Source organism: Pelophylax lessonae (assembly GCF_965119305.1).
Source record: "Pelophylax lessonae genome assembly, chromosome: 5".
NCBI lineage: Eukaryota > Metazoa > Chordata > Amphibia > Anura > Ranidae > Pelophylax > Pelophylax lessonae.
This window is the reverse complement of record NC_138772.1, coordinates 180,052,537-180,074,904: the sequence shown is the minus strand read 5'-3', so window position 1 is coordinate 180,074,904 and position 22,368 is coordinate 180,052,537. Positions and strand designations below refer to the sequence as shown.

The following is a 22,368-nucleotide window of genomic DNA, read 5'->3' as shown; positions in this document are numbered from 1 at the left end:
ATGTCAGATTGTCACAGTTGTACAGCAATTAATTGCAGATTGCCAACTTGATTTGTGATACTGTAGCTTGTAGTATAAGAAAACATAACAGAAGGATCTCAACAGAACATTATAAAAAAGGTTCCAAAAAAGTCAAATAGCTGGTAACATTTTTTAGCCCTCTTTTTTTAGAAGTTTTTGATAACTCATATGGATCGAAACACTTATAAAAAAAGAATGTTAAATTAAGCCTTTCCCGGAAGTAATATACAGTATGGCATTGTGGGCTTTCTCCAAAAAAACATTAGCTAGCTCATAATCTTCTGAAATGCAAATGAGCTGTCTACTCCAGTGCAAAGATGAAAAATTCTTATATAGGGGAAAGATGGCCAAATGGAATTAAAAATGCTTTGAGTGTTGTATTCTTAGCCAATGCTTGCTGAGGTTTTAGTATATCCCCTTCATCATGGCTTAAAACGATATGAGTTATTAAAGTGCCGCTAAACCCACATCATTAAAAAACTTTAATAAATACTGTATTTAATAGTGTTCATACTCATTCAGTCACTATGGGATTAATTACATCTAGCTTGATGGTGGCTTCACCTCCTTGTTTTTCTAAGATACAGACTAGGGGTCTGACACAGCCTGTGACTGGCAGAAATCTGCCCACATCATTATTACCAAAAAATAATAAAGGTTTACATTTCAAATATACAGTATATTTGTATGAAAAATTAAAATAGTTTATTAACATTATTTGTTTTTATTCTGTATCCCAAGGGCATTCTTTTTAATGTGAACAGCAGCGGAGGACTAGAACTATCTCCTGCCACTGATTCCCTACAAACAGGGTGGGAAAGAGTTGACCCCAGATGATGTCTCCTTAGACGAAACGTGCGTCGGGTCCACTGTGAATGCCGTCTTCATCTATTTGTACATCCGCTTACCATCTCAAGCTTCTGTAAGTGTGTTTCTTTTCTTTACAATTAAAACGTTTGTAAAAGGGGGGCGTGGCCGAGCTGCTGATGTGAACGGTCGCATGCACAGCTAGCTCCGCCGGGAATCCGTTCAGCTATCCTGTTTCCAGACTTACCTGCCATTTCTTCTGCTCCCGACTGACTCCGGTGCCTCCCTGGTTGCTGCTGCCGCCTCGGTGAGTCCTCTTGTCCCCTCCTGCAATGTCCAAACGATCGAAGGAGGGAAAGTCCGCCGCGGCGGCACAGGCCCAAGATGGCGATCCCTCGCAGCGTGCCTCTCAGAAGGAGAGGTACATGGCGGCTGCACAAAAACTTTTCGCCAAGCCGGCTCCCCGAGACCCCTCTGTATCCTCCGTTCAATCTCCCAGCACATCTCCCTGTCCTCCATCTGAGGCAGATGACACAGTGCCGCTGGGTGATCTCTCAGGACAGCTCCAGGATTGGGATCCGGCCTGCACGGATCGAGCCAGGCTGCAGTACTCACCCTCCCCTGATTCGGAACCCACACTAAGGGATGTCATGTCTGCAGTTAACACATGCAATTCATCTATTACAGCTCTGACTGCGGAGCTGGAGGGGTTAAAGCTGAAATATCCTTTATTAGACATGATATGCAGAAGCTCAGGGAGAGAACCTCGGCTGTGGAGGGGGGGTGAGCTCTCTGGAGGATGATATGGTCCCATTGCAGAGGGAAGTTAAGCACACTTCCCTGCTGTCTGCACAACAAGCTGCTAGGCTGGATGACTTAGAAAGGATGAGAAGGAGCAATATTAGAGCCATTGGCATCCCTGAAAGAGCTGAGGGCAAGAATCCTGTTAATTTCATCGAACACTGGCTCACTGCAACGTTTGGCCAGGAATCCTTCACTCCAATGTTTTCCGTGGAACGAGCTCATAGGGTGCCCATGTGCCCCCTACCTCCGGGGGCCCCCCCTTGCACCTTTATCTTTAAGCTTCTCAACTACAACGATAGAGACATCATCCTTACTAAGGCTAGAGGGATGCAGGGGAAGCTGGTTGTGGACAATGCAAAGATCTCTCCGTTCCCAGACTACTCTGCGGAGGTGCAGAAACAGAGGGCCGAGTTTGGGGATGTTAAGAGAAGGCCTAGGGATCTTAACCTTCAATACGCCATGCTCTACCCATCTAAGCTCAGGGTTGTCGCTGGAGAAGAGGTCCTGTTCTTTGACAAACCCGCTGCTGCAGCACAATGGCTGGATGCCAACGGCAGGGCATTGAGGGCTGCCCATTCACCGAGACGCGGAGCCCCGTGAATATATTAGCTCTCTTCACTGGGATGCTGAATGTCCCTTCCATTTGTTTTCTGTTGGCTCGGGACACTTGAAGTCTGGATGCACTGTTTGAAATCCTTGGTAGGCGGTTGCTACCCTGTTATGTTCACAGTAATGCGTTTTGAACTTGCACTTTTTGTTGCTCATGAGGAGATTACTATGCCAACTGTGATCCCTCCATGGATTCCCCCTACTAGTCCTGGTTGGATGCACCCTGATACCTGTTCCCTTTCCCTTTCTGTGATACCCCTTCTCCCCTCAAGAGCCATATTCTTCCTTTTCCTGCAATCTGTCTTCACCGGACTCTCCTTCCTCTCCTGGGAACTTTTACTAGCTGCCGCTTTGTGGTTATATCCACTAATGTGCTTTGCCTCTGCTGACCTATGGACTGAATCTACTGTATGTCATCGTTGGGCTAAGGTGCTATCCTGGATTCTGTTGCCGACTCTCTCCATGGCTTGTTCCGGTGCTCGGACTTACCCCTGGGGCTCCCGCCCTCATTATCCTGAGGAATTTCTACCCTATCTTCCTAATGGCTGATACTAGCTGTATACTCACCTGGAATATTAGGGGCTTCAACAACCCCATCAAGAAAACTGCTGTGTTTAGATACATTAAGCGGCTACAGGCAGACGTAGTATGTCTACAGGAGAGGCATGTGGCTGGGCCTACCCAGCCGACCCTGGCGCCCAGCTTGTTTAGTCACCAATATCATTCTGTCTACTCTAGCTATTCTAGGGGGGTTAGTATACTTATTAGAAGGGGTGTACAATTTACATGCATGCAATGTGTCATTGACCCTGAGGGTCGCTTTGTTGTTCTGCTGTGTCAGGTGGCGGGTCTGACCTGCGCTATCGCAGCGGCCTATGGCCCCCCCCCCTTACTCAGTGGGTGTGTTTCGTCAGGTCATGGAATGGGTGGCTGGGTTCCCGGATGTGCCCCTGTTACTGCTGGGCGATTTTAATACTGTACTAGAGGTTACCCTTGACAGGTTTGCGCCGCACTCCGCTGGTCCCACGCCGACGAGGGGTCTCACACCCTTATATGCTATGGCTCTGGAGCCTTTGGCGGCGCGGATTCGGGCCTCTCCTGAGATAGTGGGGTTCAGACGAGTTGCTCATGAGGACACTGTTTCTCTTTATGCGGACGATACTCTGCTCTATCTAGGAGACACTCAGACCTCTCTGGATGCCGTTATGTCTCTTATAGACTATTTTGGTTCCCTTTCGGGTTTTTCCATAAACTGGGATAAATCGGTGCTGATGCCTATGAATCCTCTACTTGTTCCTCTCCCTGCCCGCGCGGCTGCGGTTCGGGTGGTGGATAGGTTCAAGTACCTGGGAATACATGTATCCCCCGACCCGACTAGATACCTGGAGTTGAACTTGGTGCCTCTGCTGCAGAAACTGCGATCTAAGTGCACTCTGTTGCTGGTCGTGTTAATCTCATTAAAATGGTGTGGGCTCCCCAGCTGTTATATGTCTTCCACAATACCCCCATGTGGATTCCTAGACGGTGGTTCCTTAGAATTGAATCTCAGTTTCGGGAACTCATCTGGTGCAAGAAGGTTGCCAGGATTAAACTTGCCACTCTCCAGATGGGAAAGGATGGTGGAGGTTTGGCGGTTTCCAACCCCCGGGTGTATTTCCTGGCCTCCCAGATTCAGCACATGGGCGGCTGGGGGAATCTGGATCCGCAGGATCCCATCGGGGCCTTATTGACCCCTTTGGACTCCGACTCCCCTGTACTTGTCCATTTGTAGGCGGGATTTGCGCATCTGCCGGCAACTTTGCCGATGATTGTCCTGCTCCGTTTGGTGTGGCGCTGTGTGAAGGAGATGTTCCGGGTTGGGGGCTTCCTACCGGAGACCCCGATCTGGGACAATTGGAATTATAGAGAGCTTGCCCGTCTAGAGGGCACAGAGGTCTGGAAGGAGGTGGGAATCCGCTTTATGACACAATTGTTTAGGATGCAAGTTTTAAAATCTTTCCAGGACCTGGAAGGGGAGTTTCGGGTTTCCAGACGACACTTTTTCAGGTACCTGCAGCTCCGGCATGCTCTCTTGGCTCAGGCCAGGTCCTCGACCTTACGGCTTACCCCTCACAGATTTCGGGGGGGGGGGGGGGGTACTCCGGGCCTCCGATAAGAAGGGCATGATTTCTGAGGTGTACGCTGCCCTCCTGGATTCGATGCAGGACCCGGCCGTTCTCCCTGCCAGAGCGGCTTGGGAAGCGGACCTTGGTCCCATTGATGGAGAGACGTGGGAGCTGTGTCTCGCATCAGTTCCTCTGGTCTCGGTTTCAGCCTCTCAAAAGATCTCCCACCTTATGCTGTTCCATAGAGCATATAGAACACCTGTTAAGCTGCACCGATGGGGTCACAGACCTACCCCCCTCTGCCCGAAATGCGATAGGGACTTGGGCGCTCTGATGAATATGATGTGGCATTGCCCCAAACTCTTCAGATACTGGTCTACGGTTATAGCTACAATATCTAGGGTTTATAATTTCCAGTTGCTGCGGGATCCTGTGATCTGCCTTCTTGGGGCCCTGGATGTTGAATCATTAACTCCCAATGCACACGTGGCTGTTATCAGGCTACTTTATGTGGCACGTAAACTTATTGCCAGATATTGGATTTCCTCTAGGGTACCAACGGCGCAGCAATGGATTGCACAAGTCAATAGTTCTCTCATTAGAGAAAAACTGACCTATCAACATAGAAAAGCACATAAGAAATTTCTCTCATTGTGGCAGCCCTGGCTGGATGATCCGGCCCTGGCTCCTCCTCAGCTAGTCATGCACAGGCTTCTCATGGGGTAAGCTAGTTCCCATTTAGAGAAATGTTTAGATGCTGATGTTCGATGAGGCTCTCCCGTTTCCCTTCCCATCTCTCTCATCTCTCCTCCATCTTTTTTCCTGTATTCCTGATCCCTTCCCTTCCTAACCCTTCTCCCTACCTTGTTTCCCCCTCTACTCCAGTATTTTCTATTTAGCAGCATTCCTTCATTGGGTAATCCTGCCCGGTTGTTGTCTCTAGGTACCCCCTACAGCTAATGGTTATTGGTTACATGTGTTGGCTTCCCTGGGGGTTACCACTCAGAATTCTTACTATTTGGTGTCTGGTGTATTCTCTGCCGGCTGATAGTATTGACTTCAGACTGGAATTCAGGATGCTTCTGTGTTTGCTTTATGGAATGTTACTTGTGCATTGTACTACCACATCTTTTGATGTACAGTATTATTTTTTTGTATGCTCAAAGTTTCTACTGTTTGTACAATGTTCAACTTTTTTCTTAATAAAAATTATTTATTTTCTGAAAAAAAAAAAAGTTTGTAAAAGGTGCACACTATGTGAGTTTTTTATTTTTTGAGTGTCCGGTGGAGGAAGGATTGTTGCCCTTATCACCAGCGGTTATAATAATCTATTTATGTGGATGATGATGATGATGTTGAAGGATTGAGTTATTGACTTTAAAAGGCTGTGGATGAAGATATACTGCCATACAGGTTAACTACTCTTTACAAGCCTGAATGACCTAAAAAGTGTAAACTTTATTGGGTCTACCACATCTGGTAAGCCTTCACTTTGGTTGTCTTGGTGGTGATGGTTATGCACCTGAGATCACAGTAGAAGATATATACACTCATGGTGGATTTTATGGACTGTCGCTTTGATCAACAGTGTCCTTAACAGCATCAGCTTTAAATTGTTTATGCACTTTATATAGAAGTACTATGTTGGTTTATACTGCACAGAATATGTCGTTTTTATGAAGATTTGTGTTTTATTGTTGAACTGCAACAATATACATGTTTTCATATGTTATACATTTTAGCACTTTAATTTGCGAGAGTTTGCATATTTTTCTCTGGTTATAGAGATATGGGTATGCATATTTCTATATGTGGCATACATTAGTACTTTAACTACATGCGTTTATACGTTACTTTGCTTAACATACATTTATATGTATGAGCACTGTTGCACTTAATATTAATTATTTTAATTTATCAGCGCTGCACATTTTATATATTGATTCCACAAATTGTCATTTGTTATTGCTGGCTGCTGTGCACTGTGGATTGGCGCAGTATATACCATTATCTTACTGATTCCCTACAAACAGGCTGAGAAAGAGTTGGATCATGTGACAGCTGTATATGGATTAGGAAAAAAGGTACTTCGATTTTATTTTTAGTTTTTTAATTAACTACTTAAGGACCAGGCCTATTTCTGACACTTGTTTACAAGTTAAAGTCCGTATTTTTTGCTAGAAAATGACTTAGAAGCCCCAAACATTATATATATATATATATATATATATATATATATATATATATTTTTTTTTTTTTTTAGCAAAGACTTTGGAGAATAAAATGGCGATTGATGCAATATTTTTGTTACGTGGTATTTGCGCAGTGGTCTTTAAAATGCATTTTTTTAAAAAATAAATAAAAATACAATTCACTGCATTTTAAAAAAAAAAACTAAACAGTAAAGTTAGCCCAATTTTTTTCTATAATGTAAAAGATAATGTTACGCTGAGTAAATAGATACCCAACATGTCATGCTTCAAAATTGTGCATGCTTGTGGAATGGCGACAAACATTGGTACTTAAAAATCTCCATAGGCAAAGTTTTTAAAATTTCTTCAGCTTACAAGTTTAGAGTTACAGTGGGGGTCTAGGGCTCAAATTATTGCTTCCGCTCTATTGAGCGGGGCGATACCTCACATGTGTGGTTTGAACATTGTTTACATATATGGGCGCGACTTGCGTATGCGTTAGCTTCTGCACGCAAGCTCGGAGGGATGGGGAGCTTTACATTTTTTTTTCTTATATATTTTACATTTTATCTTTACACTGTCCCTTTAAAAAAAAAATTTTGATCACTTTTATTCCTATTACAAGGAATGTAAACATCCCTTGTAATAGAAATAAGCAGAACAGGTCCTCTTTAACGTGAGATCTGGGGTCAAAAAGACCCCAGATCTCACATCTAAAGTAAAAGGCAAAAAAAAAGAAGAAAAAGTCATTTTTTTTTTCATCATGAAAAACAAAATTAGCCCTTTACGGTCGTTGGGAGAAAGCGACATATGACTTTGATCCAATCCTCCAAGGCCATAGAGTCGAATGAGGGCCAGCTTGCCCTCACTCAACTTCCTGCCTAAGAGGGAAAAGGACCGGATAGTTTTCCCCACTACCGATAGCTTATAGCTGCAAAGGGTGGGCCAACTCAATATTGAATCCTACGGACAAAGACTGGGATGCCATTAAAGTTCATGTGCGTGTAAAGGCAGGTGTCCCAATACTTTTGGCAATAATATAGTGTATTTCCAGTGCATGCAAAATATACATGTTTCTACCAAACATTTTATTTATCCAAGGACCATTTCAATTCTGCCAAGCCAGATGATGAGAAACCTAGCCCCGCCATTTGTATTTGTTTGCCAGCATTATCTAAAACACACTGTGGGCTCAACAACAAGTGGAAACTTTTTCTAAATGTAATGAATACAAATCATTGATTTGGATGGTGCTGCCAACTCTTTTGTGTTGTTAACAGCAGCTGCTGCATTTACCTCCCAACATGAGATCACAGCTAATCCCTTATTACCAAAAACGTCCCTCTTATATTAATCAGGGCAAAGCATTACACATTCATTTTAGCAACAACACAACGAGCAAACTGGAAGTGTATATATTTTATTTTCAGGTTACTCCTATCAGAGAAAACATGCTTAAAATTTGTCAAAATCCAATAAAAGGAAGTGAAAATATACAGAAAAACATATAAATGGTATAAATGAATAACAAACACCGAACTTTGGTGACTTGAAAAGTCGAAGATTATCAGCCTGACGCTCAAATAAAAGATGTGGATAATGCAAGATGCAACATAACAGTCTATGGATTCAGTAATAATTAAGATTCATATATTAAAGTGGTACTACTGGAAAAATAAAAAATGACATGAAATCTTTTACTGGTAATAACACAGCAGTCTGTTTCTCCAATAACTTAGTGGCATTGTATGAAAATACTGCATTATGACCACTAGATGGAAGTGTTGATCACACTATAAGTGTTCTTATCCTATAATTACTAGCTTTTTCTAGTGGCAGTAATATAGTATTTTCCTGAATCACTCTATTTTTTAAAATGAAAAACATTTGAATTGGAGAGAAAAAAGCCTAGTAACTATAACTTTTGCCCACATTCAAACAGAATAAATTAATATGTACAGTAGTTTCACGGGATGAATAGCTCTGCATTCTTTTTTTTACAAATGCACTTCTTAGTACATTGATTCTGTCATCCACTTCTACACTCAATTTTTGACAAATGTGACAGAGCTTCCTCATCAACATCTTTGATTGGTCTACTGTCGGGTTACAATCTCTGGCCCCTTTGATTGGCTGATCCTAGATGAAGTCACTCCTACGCATGCGTGGGGGGGGGGGGGTTATTAATAAATTAATTAATTAATTACAGTGTAGCCATTCAGGTTAGAAACCATAATAGTATGTCTCTTCTGCTTTATAAACCCTGGCTGTTCACAATTTTTGTTTTTTTTAAAGTTTCACTTTTACAGACAAAGCTATGCAGCAAAAGTGGCATTTGGAGGGTTGAAACAAACCATGTAACTCTGACATGGGTGCATACAATGGTCAGCTTTTATTCATTTACTTACAATTTTTATCACAGAATTAAAGTACAGCCCATCTAAGTCTACCACTAGTCAATCTAACAAAAAGCGCTCCAGACAGTGATGCTGTCCAAGCGTGGCTCCTTTGCTCCCACACAAATAAAGGAGCCAACCTAAAGCCTCGTACACACGCGTCGAAATTCGGCAGGGAATTTTCGTCCGACGACCGATCTGCCGATTTTCGGCTTGTTAGTATGATGCTTCCGACAACCGACTCCGACTTTTCGGCCGAAAAAAATCTGGTGTGCAGGTTATAAAATTTTTGTCCTCCGTCAAAACACGGCCGATTTTCGTGCAGTCAGTACAGATTTCGACAGGGAAAAATCTTATGAGCAAGACTGGGCATGCTCAGAGAAGAAAGAACACAAAGAAAGCAAACCAACACATGACATCACTCCTGAAGTAGAATTTTGTCTGTCGACAAAAGTCCAGTGCAGTCTAGGCACATTCCAACCAACAAAACACCACTGGACAAAAGACGGACGACCGGTCGGCGGAAAATCGTTGCGTGTGTACTAGGCTTAAGATAAGAACTGTGTTACTGGCCAGATCATCAGGTTAAAATGAAGAAAAGAAAGAAAAGCGCACTACTGCAGCTACCACATTTAGGGTCTGGTATACTGCAATATATTACATTTTTGTTTTTGTGTTTAAAGTGATAAAAAAAAAACAGGTTTGGCCCCGATCCTCCTTTTGGGTCTACTGCTGGCACTTCTGGTTCCACCTTTCTCAATATGCCACCATAAGAAGCCTGGAAACAACAGCAAGGTGTCCCAAGTGCTAAGCCCTATATTGATACACACTGCCCCTATGCCAGGGCCAACCCAGTGCAGCCGTTACAGTTAGTATATGAAAGTACTAAAATGGGCAGACAAAAGATAAGACAGTGCTATCTGGTGGGATAATAACCACTGTATCCATATGAATGGTAAGGAGCCAAAAGGAAAGTCTCAATGCAGTTTAATAGTAGAAAATTGCGTTAACGCTTTTGTCAACCACAGGAAGTGGCTGCCTATGGTGGCACATCTGTGGGTTTGATCCCGAGCCGAGCTGCCTGTGTCCATAGACACATACAGGGTAGCTCCCTCGTCACAGGATTTGACTGACAGCAGCGGGAGTCAAGGACTCAGCAAAGCCTGTGAGACCGGGAAGTGAGGGGAGAGCCGCTGTAGACGGGAACAGCCCTGGGTCAAATAAGTATTCGGGGGTGGGGTAAGGGGGCAATACACTTGCCTAAACATTTTTTACCTTAAAAGAGTTGTAAAGGCAGAAGGTTTCTTTATCTTAATGCATTCTATGCATTAAGATAAAAAGCCTTCTGTGTGTAGCAGCCATCCCAGCACCCCCTAATACCTACCTGAGCCCCATCTCTGTCCAGCGATGTCCTCAAGTCTCTCAGCCTGGGACTCTCCCTCCTGATTGGCTGAGACACAGAAGCCGTGCCATTGGCGCCTGCTGCTGTCAATCAAGGTCAGTTAGCCAATCAAGAGAGAGAGGAGGCGGGGTAGAATGGCAGCTCCGTGTCTGAATGGACTCTCAGAGCTGCAGCTCAGCTCGGGTGCCCCATAGAAAGCTGCTTGAAGTGGAGTCACTGAACAGGAGGGAGGAGCCAGGAGCACTGAAGAGGGACCCGGGAAGAGGAGGATCTGGGCTGCTCTGTGCAAAACCAACTGCACAGAAGAGATAAGTATAGCACGTAATCACTTTAATTCAAGGAATGCAGGAAGATAAAAAAATGTTTCGACTTTAGAACCACTTTAATACCACTTTAACAAACTTTCTAGGAGCACCATTATTGGTTTGAAATTACCCCTGGGGTATAGTACAAATGTAATTGCCAAGCAACATGAAAACTAAAAGCACATCAGGTTTAATGAACTAATCGGTTAATATTCACAATCTGTGGGCGGATCTGGAAGTTTAAGACTGTGACCATTATCCGGTAAAAAGCTGCCCTATGCGTGATAAAACAAGTATAAAGTTATAAAAATGTTTTTACAGTTTCATCTGAATATTTATTGTTGCAAGATCAGGTAAGCACGAAATATCATGCAATATTCAAGGCTTTGGCATCTGAGTAAATATTACTAAATATTTAAAAAGTCTCCTGAGAAATGTTTTATAACCCTGTATCCATGTGCAGCAATTGTTAAAATATTCAGCCAGTTGAGGTAGATTTGATGGGTTTTATTGAAAGTACAGAACAGCGTACCTCTGTGGGTCCAGCAGGATTTGGGAGAATCCCAATATGCCTGTGGCATACTTTATTCATGCCATTTTGGAACACAACAAAAAGTGGCAAGACAACACTGCAGCACAGTTGTTCATAATGAATATGCAATGCACCTTCCATGTATTGTGTCCTTCAATCACATGAACAAATACTTAAAGATAGCGGGTTTTAAACACACACAGGTGGCTAATATACGTTCATCTTAACAGCCATCCTAAAATCTGCAGCTTACACATGAAAAAAAAAAAACAGCTAAAACATCTCTAACTTGCTTTCGTTGTTATTATGTATAAAAGGCAGATGGAAAAATAAAGAGAATGTATTCAGAACAGCAATCTAGTTTTCTAAACTGCAATGCAAAATGAGATCTGCAACCTCACTAGTTGCTACTGCCAAAATTGGCATTTTTTCTCTTTATTGTTTTATAAATTATGCACAGAGGGGCAGATGTAGGAATTGGCATTCATAATGAAAATAAGTTGGATTGCCAGGGCCTATACTTGCCTTGTATGAATATTGTGGTAGTGAAATACTGAATACAAAATTAACAGTAAGACGTAGCCAAAGCTTAAAGTGGATGTAAACCCTCACCTCGTACCCAGTGAAGTGAACAGCCTCAAATGATACACAGAGATGAAGAAAAAAAATCTCCCTACATACGTTTTCCTTGTATATCTACTGTCTTAGGCTTTCTACACTCTTTAGAATAAGCAGCTCGTGTTGGAAATCTTGTTTTCTCTTCCAGCAGTGGGTGTGGGCTTACACCCGATTGGTGGAAAGGCACACACCTCCTCCTCCACATAGGCAATGAAACAAAGGAACGTGTAGAGCTGCAGTCTGAATAGACAAGCTCTCTGCAAATCTACCTCTAAGCTCCCTGCCCAACACAAATTCTTAGCTGCTTTTATCTCGTGTGTCAGGGAACTTGTCAGAAGTTATTAACAGATAACAGAGTAACAGAGAAGCAGACATGGCACCCAGAGCTTTGGAGAGAGATAGGTAAACACTAGAGATATATGGGCCCAAGTCAAATTTCATGAATGGGGTTTACAACCACTTTAAAGCTGAATTCCAGGTATTATCTTTGTTGTGCACTTCTATCGGTCCAACTTGGACCAATGTAAGTATGCATTTCTCATACCAGAGGGACCATTGTGGAAGCGGACAATCAACTTAGTAGTTGGTGCTACTACAGTGATATCCACAATCTTCTGGGTCCTTTGTGAGCAGCACTCTACACTTTACACTAAGAGTAGCTCACTAGGCACTGCCACCATTTATAAAGCCATATATTTTTTTCAAGGAATACAAGGTGTGCTCTGATTGGAGTGGAAGGTGCTGATATCACGATCTCCACCTCACCCAATTAAAACAATTAGAAAATGCCCTGTTTTAAAGAAAACAAGAAAAAAAAGGTGTTCTATGAAAGATGGTAATGCCAAGCATGCCTAAAAGATTGTGGCTATTACTGTTACAGTAACCTGCGGTCTCTCAGGTTTGAATTATGCATACTTACATTTCCAAGCTAGATCAACGTAACAATACAATAAAGATCTTACCTGGAGTTCCACTTTAAAAAGTCCGGGTCTGCTGGGCTTAGGTTTAGGACGTTTTATGAAATTTTGCCTGTGTAACAGGAGTCAAAAAGGGTAGCAATGCAATAATAGTCATTGACTGGGACGCTTCATATACTGTAGGGCTATGCATTTGCATTGCATATATGCCTTATTCAAGAAGGATCTGTAAATTTGTCTGTCCTTTCCCAAGATTTATACAGCCTTGACAGACAGCACAGCCAGGCTGTTGACGTGTTTTCTCTCCTGATGTTAGGCAATAAAGATTGGTCATCTTCCTGCCCAGACTGTGACTTGATAACAAGGAAGCAATAGTTGCTGTTTTTATTATATAACTGTTGATTCTTAAATAAAACTGAAGGCAAACCATTTTATTTTCATTTTGTATAGAGTAAGGGAGAGTTTTAAACTTTTTCAGTATTTTTATTTTGTGGAAAGCAAAGAGGGGGGAGGCACCACTAAGTTTAATATTTGCCTCTAAATATTTCTTGTGCAAGATTAAAAACACTTACAAAAGATAAAAACAATTCAAGCCCATCATAAGCTGTGTGGTCCCGATGGTTGTAGTTGTCCTGTGAACTTCACAATCTCCCTGAATGCCAAGAGAAGGTTGTTGATGTCTGTATATCCAGCAGTGAACCTCCACGCTGACCAGCGTGGCAGGCGGAAGCCACGGTGCGGGGCGGAAGTCTGAACCATAGGCTATCACACAAGGAGGCAGAGGCTACATGCTTGGAGCTCACAGCTCCTTTTTCTGGCATACTGCTCCCTGAAGGAGAGCGGTTTACATTTTTGGAACGCCAGAATCCTATTGCAGTATTTCTTTTTTGTTTACCCTCCTTGTCTCATTAAGGAGATTTCCCCTAACTCCCTGTCCCATACCCAAAACAGAGAGAGAGAGAGAGAGAGGAAATCTCTATAAGTAATGGGAATCCCTTGTTGTCACTATGGTCCACATTGGAAGACTTCCCCACTAATCCTATTCTGGGGACAACCCAAACAATTGGAAACAGGACAAATTTAGAGGGTGAATCTCTCTAATGGGGAACAGACAGCAATAAAAAACCTGACCAGTGTTCTAAACCAGATCTACTCTACCCAAAGCCAAAAAATAGTTTTGCCTTTAGTTATATTCCTTCACACTTGGCAGAACATCTATGGGTACACAAGGCATAAAACTGAATTTTTGTAAAATTTTACCTGTAAAATTCCTTTCTCTGAGTCCTCCGACAGTCGCCGCCTCTTCATATTTGTCACATATGGGGTATTAGACTTTGCTCCGAAGGAGTAGCTAGGCAACAGAATATGTTAGCATTAAAGCTTTTAACATATCCCACGCTCAAGGGGTGGTCCCCTCAGTCAATACCCTCCTACTTCCTGCAACCATATCTCAGTTTCAGTGGAATAGCAGTAGAGTATACAACCAAACCCCAAAAGAGGGGCGGGGGCGGCGACTGTCGGAGGACTCAGAGAAAGGAATTTTACAGGTAAGATTTTACAAAAATTCCGTTTTCTCTTACGTCCTCCGACAGTCGCCGCCTCTTCATATTCGTCACATATGGGGACGTCCCAAAGCAGTGCAAACATGAGGGGTGGGAAACGCATCCGCGCCGAAAGGCAACGCAGTCTCCGCATACAAAGAAAGGAACCTTACCAAAGGAAGGAAACCAGCTGGGCTACAGGAAAAATAATTGCTCAACAGGAGCAACAACCCAGGAAAGGACAAAGAACCAGGGGATAAAAAATTTATCCCAACAGCCAGAGGTCCCCAACAAGGGACCCTAGGGAATTGCCGCACTAAGAACCTTGCGGCCAAAAGAAGCATCCGCCGATGCCTGAACATCTACTTTGTAGAATTTTGTGAAAGTGTGTACGGTCGACCAGGTCGCCGCCTTACACACCTGGGCTACAGAAGCCCCATGACGACGGGCCCAAGACGTACTCAGAGATCTAGTAGAGTGCGCCTTCACAGGCACAGGGGGAACCTTCCCCTGCAAGGCATACGCCTGTTCAATGGTCTGCCTGATCCATTTGGCGATGGTAGAAGCCGACGCCGCCATGCCCTTCCGAGGACCCTCTGGAAGAACAAACAAGGAGTCCGTCTTTCGAAAAGACTCAGTCGATTTAAGGTAAACCCTTATCGCTCGAACAACATCCAAAGAATGTAGTCTCACCTCCTTTAGATGTTTAGGCTTCGCGCACAGCGAAGGCAAGACAATATCCTCATTAAGATGGAAGTCCGAAACCCGCTTCGGAAGAAAAGAAGAAGGATTAGGTCGCAAGACCACCTTATCCAAATGAACAAGCTAGACATTGAAACTGGGATATGGTTGCAGGAAGTAGGAGGGTATTGACTGAGGGGACCACCCCTTGAGGGTGGGATATGTTAAAAGCTTTAATGTTAACATATTCTGTTGCCTAGCTACTCCTTCGGAGCAAAGTCTAATACCCCATATGTGACGAATATGAAGAGGCGGCGACTGTCGGAGGACGTAAGAGAAATATGTTTTATGCATGAAAACTGTAGGATGCAAAATATTTAAAGGCGAAGTAGGTCCAAAACCCCACAGGTCCAGGCTCTGGGGATATCCTGACTTTAATGTTGGGATTCCCCCAGATGCCTGGACCAGCAGCTGGCTCAGCCTCTCAGCATGCTGCTGAGACCCTGAGCTAGCCACTCCCACCCCTTTCACAGCCCGGCGCTCCAGTGAGCACTTGGGGAGCAGAGCAGAGAGCCAGTGACTGATTGTCACCGTCTGTCTGCTCACTGAAGACCGAGAACTGAACGATCAGCAGTCTTTGATCATTCAGTTCTCAGTCTAGAGGTGATGCTGCATCCACCTAGGTGAGTATGAATGTTTGTTTGTTTTCTAATCCCAAACTTTATTTTTTTAAATTCATCCCAAGGTAATATTCCAGTTGACAGTAGGTGGAATCTGGTGGGATAAGTCACCCACTGGTTTCTTATAATTTTTGGGAACTTGAGCTATCCCTACTAGAACTCTTGGTCTATGTTCCCATTCATCCTGGGATTTTGGGCCTTCTGATCCACTTTTGGTTACTGCTTTTGCAATCACCATAATAAAACATTCCAATGGAAAGTGTAACAGTGTGACATACACTGAACAAAATTATAAACGCAACACTTTTGTTTTTGCCCTTATTTTCATGAACTGAAAGATCTAGGACTTTTTCTATGTACACAAAAGGCCCATTTCTCTCAAATGTTGTTCACAAATCTGTCTAAACCTGTGTTAGTGAGCGTGCAATTGGCATGATGACTGCGAGAATGTCCACCAGAGCTGTTGCCCATGAATTGAGTGTTCATTTCTCTACCATAAGCCATCTCCAAAGGCGTTTCAGAGAATTTGGCAGTACATCCAACCGCCCTCACACATGCAGACCATGTGTAACCACACCAGCCCAGGACCTTCACATCAAGCAACTCCAAGACAGTCTGAGACCAGCCACTCGGACAGCTGCAGCAACAAACGGTTTGCATACCCAATGAATCTCTGCACAAACTGTCAGAAACAGTTTCAGAGAAGCTCATTTGCATGCTCGTCGTCCTCATCTGGGTCTCAACTGACTTGAGAGGGCAAATGCTCACATTCTACAGCGTTTGGCACTTTGGAGAGATGTTCGCTTCACGGATGAATCCCAGTTTTCACTGTACAGGGCAGATGGCAGACAGCATGTATGGCCTCGTGTGGGTGAGCGGTTTGCTGATGTAAACTTTGAGGATCGAGTGGTCCATTGTGGCGGTGGGGTTATGGTATGGGCAGGCGTATGTTATGGACAATGATTACAGGTGCATTTTATTGATGGCATTTTGAATGCACAGAGATACCGTGACGAGATCCTGAGGCCCATTTTTGTACCATTCATCCACAACCATCACCTCATGTTGCAGCATGATAATGCACGGCACCATGTTGCAAGGATCTGTACACAATTCCTGGAAGCTGAAACCATCCCAGTTCTTGCATGGCCAGCATACTCACCGGACATGTCACCCATTGAGCATGTTTGGGATGCTCTGGATCGGCGTAAACAACAGCATGTTCCAGGTCCTGCCAATATCCAGCAACTTCGCACACCCATTGAAGAGGAGTGGACCAACATTCCACAGGCCAGAATCAGCAACCTGATCAACTCTATGTGAAGGAGAGGTGTTGCACTGCATGAGGCAAATGGTGGTCACACCAGAAACTGACTGGTTTTCGGACCCCCCAATACAGTAAAACTGCACATTTTAGAGTGGACTTTACTGTGGCCAGCCTAAGGCACACCTTTTTCAATAATCATGCTGTCTAATCAGCATCTTGATGCCACGCCTGTGAGGTGGATGGATTATCTCGACAAAGGATAAGTCCTCACTAACACAGATTTAGCCAGATTTGTGAATAATAGGCCTTTTTTTGTACACAAATTTTCTGATCTTTGAGTTTCGCTCATGAAAAATGGGGGCAAAAACAAAAGTGTTACGTTTAAAATTTTGTTCAGGGTATATAGGAAACTTAAGTGTTTTAAGTACATCTCCATTTATTCTTTTTGATAGAGTAGGGAAGGACCCAAGTTAGGCTTTTACTGTTGTCCAGGACTCTGCTGCGCAGACTTCCTCATGTTGTCACAAGAACAGTATGTGAGGAAAGATCTCAAACTTGGAAAACAATATATATTTTTTTAAGCACTGAAGGGACCCCTAGGGGACTAAGACTCTTGCCATTACATCATCACCAGAACAAGAAGTGAAGACAAATCTTCCAGATACAGTACCACAGAAAGCAACAGTAACCAAACACTGGTTCTAATGCTTCACCTTTCTATTCAAAACAAAAAGTTTTTTTCAGAAATAGCACTTTAACTCTCTAAAATTTACCAAAAATGGATCTGCTTCAGCTGTATTCAATTTTCAAACTACAGTAGGGTATTGTAATCCTGCATGCAGAAGGCATACATACATAGCAACTGTTTTATCCTTGCAGTTTTACACTGCCAAAGCATTTAATTATTAAGTACTGTGCAGAAACAAATTCAATGCACGTGACTTAAGTCTATAAAGCATGACCTTCTGAAATCAATATCTCCCTCCCCTTCGATGTATTGAGCAGATAATCTACTGAAAGGTCAAAACTTCTAACAAAAATTAAGTCGTCCTTGAGCTATGCTCAGACAGCAGGTTAAGTGGACAGTGCTTCACATGACTGACAATACAAATTACTTTCATATAACCGACATTATAAAAAAAATGAATTTTCAAATCAATAAAACAATGCATATACTTAACATTAACAGCAAGCTGAACAAGAGTTCTGCACCACAGCTGTCTGTTACACAGTTTCAGTAAAATCAAGAATTAAAGGGAGTTATCCATTCTCTAAAACTCTCTGCCATTTTTAAATACTGTTGAATGTTTGCCTTCCCATCAAACTTACCATACTTGACAACCAGTGTTTGCCTGTCAGGTATCTTAAACCATGATTTCCTTTATTACATACTATAATCTGCTACAGCTGTAAGGATTGCAGTGATTAATAGGAATTGTAGAGTATGGTAGGTAATAACTAATCAATGGGCTCAAAATTTCAGGTTCTGAGCTACTAGCCAAGCCTTGAGATGTTCCCGCCACCAGTTGCCCCACCCAACCCAACCCCTACCCTGCCCCGCCCCTTAAACACACCCGCATAAATTATCTCATAAAATTATACTGTTAAATGCTTTATGTAGAATTAGGTTACAGAAATAAATATGAGCAACAACAACCTAAACATAAAGCATATTTCACTGATCTGACCGTGTGCTATGCCGTAGCCATCTGCATGGGAGTGACATCATCAAGGTTAAGCGAATTCAAGCTGCCGGGGCCCACAAACCCAGAAAGAAGACTAGGTGAATTTTAGGCCAATTTGTTTTCTGCTACATATTTTTGGTAAAAAAAAAAAAAAAAAAAAACGCAATAAGCGTATTTTGATTGGTTTGCGCAAAAGTTATTACGTTTACTAACTACGGGAAAGATCGGACCCCTAACTGACATTTTTTACACTTTTGGGGGTACCAGTGACATTACTACAGTAATCAGTGCTAAAAAATCGGATTTTTGTAAGATCTTACCGTAAAATCCTTTTCTCTTAAGCTCATTGACAGATGTAGTCTTCTTGATTCTCAAGAGCTGAGCTGGGTTATGTTGTCTCCGCAGGAGTAGGACTAGGCAGAAAGACAAAACGTTCTGGCTCCACCTTAGGGGCAGTCCCTGAGGGTATATCCTCCCTCTCTCTGCTACAGGGAATCAGTTCTGTTCTAAAGCAGTAACAGAGAATTTAACCCAACCCAACTCAATGATAGAGGGGCGGGTACTACGTCTGTCAATGAGCTTAAGAGAAAAGGATTTTACGGTAAGATCTTACAAAAATCCGATTTTCTCTATCGCTCATTGACAGACGTAGTCTTCTTGATTCTCAAGAGCTGGGACATCCAGAAGCAGTGCCACAAATGAGGGGTGGGATTGACAAAAATCAAAATCCAATCTAGAAGGCCCAACCGGTGCCAAACTAGAAGTTTTAAAGGCTCATTATAAACAAAGAATGAGACTCAAAAGAAAAATTTCCAATGGAAAAAAACCCTCGAGGCAGACCACTGGTCTCCTCAAATGGCGGCCTGCAAAACCTTGCGGCCAAACACGGCATCAGATGATGCCATTACATCAACTTTATAATGTTTTGTAAAGGTATGCACCGACGACCAGGTAGCCGCCTTGCACACCTGGACCACTGACGCCTGATGGCGAAAGGCCCATGACGCACTAAGTGCCCGAGTGGAGTGCGCCTTAACAGGGAACGGGGGCTCCCGACCCTTAATAGAATAAGCCTGTACCACCGTCTGTCTGATCCATTTGGAAATGGTCGCGGCAGATGCAGGCAACCCCTTTTTGGGTCCATCCGGGATCACAAAAAGTGAATCCGTCTTGCGAAACGAGTCTGTCGTTTTTAAGTATACCCTGATCGCCCGGACCACATCCAAGGAGTGTAAAGCAAACTCCCGAGGATGACTGGGCTTAGGACACAGGGAAGATAATACAATTTCTTCATTCAGATGAAATTCTGAAACCACTTTTGGTAGGAAGAATGGATTCGGACGAAGAACCACCTTATCTCTATGAACCACCAGATATGGGGAACGACAAGATAATGCGGCCAGTTCTGACACCCTGCGTGCAGAAGTAATAGCCACCAAGAAGGCCACCTTCTGGGACAACGTAGGTAGAGGAATCTCCCTAATATCTTCAAAGGGAGGTTTCTGAAGAACCGACAATACTAAATTAAGATCCCAGGGTGGTAACGGCGCGCGCACTGGCGGAGCCAGATGTCGCACCCCCTGGATGAAATTCCGCACCAAGGAATGAGTAGCCAAAGGCTTCTGAAAGAAGATAGCTAATGCTGAGACCTGACCCTTGATAGTACTCAAGGCCAGTTTCTGCTCAACCCCTTGTTGCAGAAAAGCTAATATTCGACTAACCGAATAAGACCGTGGACAGAACCCCAGAGGTTCACACCATGCAATGTAGGACTTCCATGTGCGATGATAAATCTTTCTGGAAGTCGCTTTCCTTGCTTTAACTAGAGTAGGAATAACTGAAGCTGACAAACCTTTGTCCTTCAGCACCTGGGTCTCAATAGCCAGGCCGTTAAAGCCAGCGATCGTAAAGCAGGATGGAAGATCGGTCCCTGAGACAGTAGGTCCTCCCTGAGAGGAAGTCTCCACGGGACGTCCGCCACCAGTCTGACCACGTCGGCGTACCAAGCTCGACGAGGCCAGTCCGGAGCTACCAGAATTACTGGAATTCCTTCCTCCTCTATCCTGCGAAGAAGTCTTGGCAGTAACCCGAGCGGAGGGAAGGCATACATTAGCTTGTATTGCCCCCACGGGGCGATCAGTGCGTCTGCGGTCTCTGCTAGAGGATCGCGGGAGCGAGCCACGAATCTCTGTACTTTCCTGTTGAATCGTGATGCCAACAGATCCACATCCGGGGTGCCCCACCGTAGGCACAACTGGTGGAAAACTTCTGGATGGAGGGACCATTCCCCCTGATCCAGAGTCTGACGGCTGAGATAATCTGCCTGCCAATTCTCCACCCCCGGAATGAACACCGCAGAGATAGCTGGAACAAATTGTTCCGCCCAGCGAAGAATGCAAGCCACTTCTTTGGCCGCTCGGACACTCTTGGTGCCCCCCTGGTGATTGACATAAGCCACGGCCGTGGCATTGTCCGACTGGATCCGAACCGGGCTGCCCTGGAGCTGCTCGGTCCAGTGAATCAGACAAAGTCTGATCGCTCTCAGTTCCAATACATTTATCGGCCACCTGGATTCTTCCAGGGACCAAAGTCCCTGGACAGATAACTGACCAAGAATTCCTCCCCATCCGGATAGACTGGCATCCGTGGTCACTATCGTCCAATATATTGGCAGAAATGACTTTCCCTGGCTGAGCATCGGAGACCGAAGCCACCAGACCAGAGACTCTCTGGTCTGTTTGCTCAATCGGATCTGATTGTCCAGGGATTCCGATTCCACCTTAGAAGAATCTCTTGCTGAAGAATTCGGGTATGGGACTGGGCAAATGGGACTGCTTCGAAGGAAGCCACCATCAACCCCAGAACCCTCATGCAAGTTCGAAGAGAAGACCAGCTGTTGGATAGTAACAACTGGACTGCTAATTGAATCTTCCGGAGTTTCCCTACCGGAAGAAAAACTCTTGTCCTGACTGTGTCTAGAATTAGACCCAGATATTCGAGCCTCTGGGTGGGAACCAGAAATGACTTTTGCTGGTTCACCAGCCACCCGAATTCCTGTAAAGAAATTATAGTAATTTCTATGTTTTGTAGCAAGGTCTGAGGAGACTCTGCATGAAGCAGAAGATCGTCTAGGTAACCAAGAATCGATATGCCTCTTTGGCGCAGTAGTGCCAACATTGGGGCCAACACCTTCGTGAAGACCCGAGGAGCCGTGGCGAGACCGAAAGGTAACGCCACAAACTGATAGTGGTTCTCTTCTACGGAAAAGCGTAGAAACCGCTGATGTCCTGCGAAAATGGGAATGTGAAGATATGCGTCCTTGATGTCTATGGACGCTAGGACATCCCCTGGATGCAGGAAGGCTGCTACTGTGCGAATGGACTCCATTCTGAATTTTCTTATGTTGACAAAATAATTGAGTGCCCTTAAGTCCAGAATTGGACGCACTTTGCCCTCTTTCCTGGGTATTGTAAATAGGTTTGAATAAAGCCCCTGAAAACGTTCTGTCCAAGGAACGTGGACTACCACTCCTTGTTGTAGTAAATCCGTGACTGCTCTCCGCAGATCTTCTAAACGATCCGGGGATAGTCGAATATTGGAAGGGAAGAATCGCGCCGGTGGGAGAGATCGAAACTCGATCTTGTACCCTGACCTTATGACTTCGCAAACCCACTTGTCCGGGATTCTGGAAAGCCATGGATCCGGGAACCGGCGAAGACGTCCCCCCACCCCAGTTATGGGTGGGGGCGCACCTTCAGGCTTTGGACGATTTATCTTCAGGTCTGGAGGGGGCGGGCTTTTGCTTG

General features: G+C 44.0%; 1 protein-coding gene across 1 annotated transcript in view; it reads right to left on the bottom strand.

Moving 5' to 3' along the window:
* Positions 1–22,368, bottom strand: part of ULK4 (unc-51 like kinase 4) — a 1,112,493-nt gene that overhangs the window by 855,050 nt on the left and 235,075 nt on the right. The gene's annotated exons all lie outside the window — the stretch shown is intronic.